Here is a 7,225-nt window from a genome sequence, read left to right as displayed (position 1 = left end):
CGAGGCCCATCAAATAAATGGTTTTGATCGTTGAACCATGGCCCAGATCCAACAGCTATACTCATGAATATCCTATAACAATGCATCGCGGCGTACTGGAAGGAAATACAAAGTCTTTCCGAATGGGTAGGAGCATCCAGCCCAACGAATAAAGGGTGATCTAGCTTTTCCACCCTACAAAGTGAAAAAGGAATTTTAGGACCCTGGACCCGAGGATATGTATGCTATCATCGGGTCTGATGTTTGTTTGTGCGAGTGGGTCCGATGATTCGGCAAGCCGTGCTGGGTCCACCTTGAATGGACCATTCCCCAAAAGAATATCTTAGATTTTAAGATCCTAGCCGTCAATTTTTACCCTTCTTCAGCTAAAAACGTCGACTATTGCTGCATTTTTCTCTTCTCATCCGTATGTTTGTAAGCTATAATTTGGAAGGCTAGGATTGTCCTGTGGATGGGATTTTTCTGATATAGCCCATCCAAAGTGGGCCCAAACAGCCCAATGGTTTGGATCACTAAAACATCGGCTCCACATGTGCAAACTGAACAAGGATACTAATACATACCACCCATCAAGTTAAAAAAAAACAGAAATGTATAAAGTTGTATTTGTAGAATCGAAGCTTTTGGGTACCCCATGTTGGAGGGACACGTGGCACCAGCAGAGAGAATACAAGAGGACGGCCAGGATGAGTTCACCGCTGCACATACCCAATAAAGGGAAGGAAACAATAGCTTTGTTGCTTAAAGATGGTGCAAGTACTCAATCATGCCATGAAAAAGAGCCGTTGGGTATTCAGAAAGTGGAAAAGGACATGAAGAAAAAGATCATGCCCTGATATGGCATGGCCTGCTAAGCTAGGGTTTTACAAGGAAAATATAAAAGAAAATCAAGGGTCGAAAAGACACCTCATGGAAGGGGAAAAGAAGCCTGTGGTCAGGGAGAAGTGGGCAAGGACGCAACTTGCATGTAACACGGAGCTGCACGGCTCCCCTGTAATCCAAAGCTCTGTGTGGCCCACCATGATGTTTTGGTTATATCCACTACGTCCAACAGTTTCTCCATTGCATTTTAGGACATGAGCCCAAAGATGAGCCAGACCCAAAACTAAAGTAGGCCACACGAGTAAGTATTGAATTCTTACCGTTGAAACCTTAGTGAGGGTAACAGAAGTTTAGGATCAGGATTACATTTATGTTTTCTGTTCATCCAGGTGGAAGTCTCCCTATGAACGGTTGGATGGCTTCTAAACATCACGGCGGGTCCCAGGAAGGTTTCGACGGTAAGTGTTTCCATCTCCACTATTTCCTGTGGTATGGCCCACTTGAATTTTGGATCTCCCTCGTGTCTGGTATCATGTCCTAGAAGAACCTGAAAAAACGGATGGACGGAGTGGATATAACAAAAACGTCATGAGGGGGCCCACAGAGCTTTGGGTTACAGGGGAGCAGTGTAACCCCGGGATGGGGAACTGTTTTCGGCAGAGAGATTCTCTGAAGACAAACGTAGCAGGTGTCCCTCGCTCACTAGCTATAGAGAGGGGAGAGTGAAGAGACCACATGGTTCTAGGGTTTCATGCATATCCCCATCTGTCCTTTTGTACCACTTATGTAAAATCCAAGATTCACCCATCAATGGTGATGGGATGCTGGGCCCCATACTTGTAAAATGATCCCTTCAAATTTTTTTAATTTTTTAAAAAATCTTTTTGGAATGTAAAATGACCATTTTTACAACCACACATGGTTTCGTTTTCGCAATGGTGCTTTCACCAGTGTTAAATGGTGGTGATTTTACATATTGTCGGTGTGGAACTCATCTTAGTGAATCTAGGCCGTCCAAATTGCAGGCCCCAGTGTAGATGACACCTAGCCCAAGTACTGTATAGATCGAACCATCCTGATTGTCTAATGTGTGGCCATCAATTGTAGAGATAAAACGAATGATTTCAATCGAAATTTCTTAGGCAACCAGTGGTTGAGATCATCCAAGCAGTCTGATACCGAAGCCGTCCTCCATCGGGACGGGTGATTTGGACGAGTGGGCTGGAATCCTGATATAATACACTACAAATTGAAAAATACATAAATAAATAAATAAAATGGTGGGGACTAATACTCATCATGAAGAAAGTCCAAACCATCCAAGTTGTGGGGCCCAACGTGGGTGGATCATATCTCTAATCACATTGATGGAGCAATCCAACCATTTGTGGCTATTAGATGGACGGTTGCAAGTAAAATAGAGAGTCATCCAAATTCCAATGGCAAAATGAGATTTGCTACAATTTTCTCAGTGTAATATTTGGGTTATACACCGTTCGTAACTAGGTCAAAGATTCGGACAGTCCAGACTGCAGTACAACCATTCAAAGAGTCACCATCACTTCAAACTATCACAGCAATACGACCGTAAAAGACTCATCCGAGTTTCAATATATGGCAGGACGGAAACAACATGGTGTGGTGAACTCACAGTGCGTAAGCTATAACTCATGGTCCTCAAAAAACGTGACCGTCCATTTCATTGGCTGTTTAAACGGTCGCATCTCAAAGTGCTACGTACTTTCATCGTATACCAAACGCGTACGTTAGATTTCTCATGGAGAAATGATCACATGCAAGCACCACCTTTCCCGCCAACGGCTCACAGACTCACTCCGTGCGACATGTTGGCTACATCATCAAGATTACCATTGGCTGGCCATTGATTTGATGGTGTGGTCCATCTGATGAGCGGACCAACCTTATTCTCAGGTCTCCATTGCGCGGGAAAAGAGGGGCTAGCTGTACGTGAAAATGTATGCATGTGGGATCATTCCTCGTTGGTTTGCTTTGATACTCTATCAGTGCGACGGATGATACACAGGCCCTTGAAAATTATTACTTAAATTATGGTCCCAATTTAGACGTGCCATGAAGTAAATATTAGGTTTATTTTAATAATCTAACTATCTAATTGGTGGACATTAATTGGACAGTTAAAATAAAAGATATACAAATAGTCCTTTTATCTTCCTTAGATGGCTCTACATATCATTAGTGGCCCACATCATAGAAAATAATGGACATCCACCAAAAACTTTCAAATTCAAAAGTGGGCTACATGATATGATTGAATCAGTCTTCCACTTTCGTGGTAGGGCGGCCCTTTTGAATGGGTTGGATTCCATCAAAAAACCACAGTGGCCTCACAAGCAGAGTTATAAAATAATCGAAAGGATCCTGCCTCCATTTTCTATAATATAAGAAAATGACTATCTTATATAGCCATTAAAACAACATATTGGGCAATGATAGTTGGTATATTAATACATGATTAATGTGATTATTACCACTAATGTGAAAAGATTAAGAAAGTGCCACGTCAGTAAATTCTCTACCTGTTAGAAAAGAAGTGATCAAGAAGAGGAATCCCATGCTGAAGTACAAGACAACAAAATTCTTAGATGAGGACATTCAATCCACTGCTGCATAATAGTTTCACCAGGTTCTCCTCCTATCATCACTTTCAACCATCTCACGTGTCAACGTGTCACATGTGTAGGAAATCCTAGCCGCCCGAAAGATGGTGTCCACCATCAAGACATATGGTGCAAAAATCAATCTGGTCCAATTGAGTACTTTAAAAGGACGACCATGATTCATGGTGGGGCCCAACTATTGCATGGCTGGAACAATGACACATGATACATGCACACACAGTTTCGATTTGCTACAAGCAGATATCTGACCACTCATCTTTGGTCACTGGACTGTTACTCGAAAAAGGGCACCTTGGTAATTGTTTCCTCAGGGAAACTTGTCTAGGAACTTGCTACATTAAAAGGAGTGGGGCCTACAGAGTTGTTGGGGAAGTCCATGTGAGCTCCAGCCTTCCCACGTGTGTTGTGCACGTGCTTCCTGTGACATTCAAGAAAGCATAGTAAAGCATTTCCAAACAACTTTGATAAGCCCACACGCCAGCACACGTGACAACACGTGCTTTCGAGATTCTAATCAGGTGGGCCACTCTCTTTAGATCTTCTTGCCTAATAAAAGTTATACAGTTTTACTCCTTGAGATGGCCAGTGTAGTCTGTACAGAACAAATGAATTGGATGGAACTATTCTTCTAGCCGTCCATTTGTTTCTTATACAACGGCCCATCGATCCGAGGGGAGAAATAGCATGATCTTTAGGCTAGAAGATCTAAACTGTATGGCCCACCTGATGGAAACCTCATCTCTCACATAATTGTTCCATATAGGCACAGGTGATTACGTGTAAACGGGAGAGCCTCTACACGTGTGTGTGATTCTTCATGTGACAGTTCACCACCATTTCAAAATGGGACACTTATCCACTTCACATGCACTACCCAGACCACCCAAATTGTAGGGCACGCTATGGATGGAGCATATGTGTATAACCATACTGATTAAGCAATCCTAACCATCTAATTGATGGCTATCAAATGTATGGTTAGAAGAAATGTTGAGTGGTCCAAATTCGACGGTAAAATCAAATGGTTGCTATAATATTCTCTATGAAATCTTTTGAGTCATGCTCCTCCATCCATAGTTGGGTCAGGGACGGTCTGTGTAACCTTGCAGCTACACCATATGTTCGGATCACCATCATTTTAAAAATGTGGTGAACTGTCTTAGGTCTGTAGCTTCATAAAATAATCAACGCTCATCAGCTAACAAAAGAGCTTATGTGTTCGAAACGGATCCGAGGCTGCTTAAAAAATGAAAAAGGAAAGATGTTAAAATGGGGTTTTTGAGAAACTAACATTTGATGGATTGAGATTAAGAAAAATTGCAATTTCTCTTACCGTTTTCTCTATGCCAAGTCCCCTAAGATGAAGTCACTGTCTGCATAACAACATGTTTAGATACAGTAAAAGCACAAGGGAAAGAAGTGAAAGCATTTGATTAAAAAAAAAAGAAAGAATAGCTAAAATGGAAGATTTTGATCATGGGAGTGCAATCACCCTGTTTCAAGAACCCGTGATAGCATTTTGCATTAGAAAGATGTTAAAATGACCTGAGCAGTTTTTGGTATAAATAAAAAATCAGCAGCCTTCTTAACCACTATCTCATGGCTAGCTTCACCAATAAAATGTAATGAATATAAAAACATGTGTTTGTGTCCAACAGAAGAGATGAGCATCACATACTCTAAAGCATCATAAGCAAGAGCTACCCATGACAAATCATACATCCAAACCTGCCAAGGGTGATGAGCATCACATACTCTAAAGCATCATGGGCAAGAGCTACCCATGACAAACCTGCTAAGGGTAAGATAATTTTGAAAGAAAGAACATCACTATTGTGTAATGGATGCAAAACCAACATCAAGAAAATGATGGGCAATCATGGACTTAATTGCATATGTACATGCATACATGGATATACAAATATGTTATTAGAAATTCCCAGTTTGGACAGCCTAACATACAAGGGAGCTCCCTTCAGTCCAAGGACAGGAAGCATAGGATTCAACTTGTCTCCCGCATCATTCACTCGTTTACCAAGCAATCTATCATTTGCTTGGTATTTGAACGAATGAGTCAGCAGCTAATTAAACCCTATAGCCACCCATGAGTGGACTGAAGAAAGCTCTCTTCAAATTTAGATCAAAAGAAAAGAAAAAAACAAAAAAAAAGATTGTCATTAAATTCATAAGGCCTATCAATCTAGCCTGAAATTAGAAATATAAATTGAAGATTCGAGCAAAACCCATATCTCATGTCAATGAAAAATCAATGATTTTGGAAGAAAAAAAAAAATTTCAAGTAACCAGCTCTCCTCCCAAAATAGCATCTAGGCTGAACAAATGGAAACCCACATTCCTGATCAATAAAAAACCATTTATTTTGGACATCATGTGACAAGAACTCCCCCAAAATCATTCTTTAGGTACTGTGAAAGATAGAGAGAAAGAAGTTCGGGTGCAAGTGCGAAAAATAGATATTGGGTCGCTTTCTTGTAGAGAGAGAGAGAGAGAGGGGTTCAGGTGCAAGTGGGAAAAATAGAGAGTGGGTCGCTTTCTTGTAGAGAGAGAGAGAGAGAGAGAGAGAGAGAGGGGTTCCGGTGCAGGTGCAAGTGGGAAAAATAGAGTGGGTCGCTTTCTTGTAGAGAGAGAGAGAGAGAGAGAGAGAGAGAGAGAGCAAAATCTAACCGACGGGCTGGCAAAGAGGGTGGGAGAGCTTCTATAATTACTACCACTGCTAAGCAAGCTCAAGAATCTGAGAGTAGAAGGACCGCTTTAAATAGCTAAGAGAGAGGCTAGAACAGACAATATTAAAAGTTCAAAAGAAAAAGAAAATGAATTTAAATAAAAGAGGATTTATTCATATTCCTTCTCCTTTCTTCTATGTACCCTTCTCCAATCCTTGCATGATGGAAATCCTATCCCTTTCTTTTCATGTCACTCTCTTTCTTATTTATATCTATAAAAAAATAAATGCTTTCCTTTCCATTTTCCACCCCCAAACCCTAGTTCCTTTTATCTGATTTAACATGTGCTTTTAGCTGCCAATTACAGTACTAATCCCACGATTAACCTATCATGACGACTATGGCTTTGGATTACAAATTTACAGTTACTATAGTTTTCTAGACTCCAATGATAGTTCACCACCATTTTGAAAATAGTGTTAGCTCATCTTCCTTGCATGTGGCACTCATGTATGACCCATCTAAACCATGGTCATTGACTTGGAGACTCGTCCCCAATTTTTCGGTTCTGGTCGGCAGCTCACCTGAGTCTGGAGTGAATCGAGGGTGAAACGCGGTAGCGAACTATACTGGTCTGAACAAATCTGAGTCAACTCGGACAAATCAGGTACAACCTGGATAAGTGGGCAATCCATGATCCAGACTATCCAAAGTGTGGGGTACATTGTTTATGAAGCATATTACTAGATCTATAGTCATCAAGGAGACAGATTGCCTCCAAAGCGCTCTCACAGGCGGTTCCTAAGGTTAGAAGCTAGTGGGCCCACCGCAAGTTTGTGAGAAATCTACTTTGTCCATCCATTTTTGCCCGCTTATTTTAGGACATTAACAAAAAATTAAAGAAGATCCAAAACTCAAGTGGGCCGCACAACAAGAAACAAAGGGTATTGAACATCCACCATTAAAATATTTTCAGGGCCACAAAAGTTTTGGATCAAGCTAGTAATTTTGTGTTTTGAGTTCATCCTAGTAGAAATGAACGGTTTGGATGGCATATAA

At 41.0% G+C, this 7,225-nt stretch overlaps 1 long non-coding RNA gene across 2 annotated transcripts; it reads right to left on the bottom strand.

Annotated features, from left to right (window-relative positions):
* Window positions 1-3,068: 3,068 nt before the first annotated feature.
* Window positions 3,069-6,502, bottom strand: LOC131245091 (uncharacterized). 2 transcript variants are annotated; one of them, XR_009170774.1, is made up of 2 exons: window positions 6,168-6,502; window positions 3,069-5,210 (listed from the first exon to the last, which is right to left on the bottom strand). It is a non-coding gene; the product is annotated as an uncharacterized LOC131245091 (long non-coding RNA). The 2 variants fall into 2 exon arrangements; XR_009170775.1 differs by lacking the exon at window positions 6,168-6,502 and adding an exon at window positions 5,275-6,161.
* Between the last annotated feature and the right edge of the window lie 723 nt (window positions 6,503-7,225).

The sequence above is a fragment of the Magnolia sinica genome, chromosome 5 (assembly GCF_029962835.1).
Source record: "Magnolia sinica isolate HGM2019 chromosome 5, MsV1, whole genome shotgun sequence".
Taxonomy (NCBI): Eukaryota; Viridiplantae; Streptophyta; class Magnoliopsida; order Magnoliales; family Magnoliaceae; genus Magnolia; species Magnolia sinica.
Note: the sequence above shows the minus strand (reverse complement) of the source record. Positions and strands in the feature narration are given on the sequence as shown.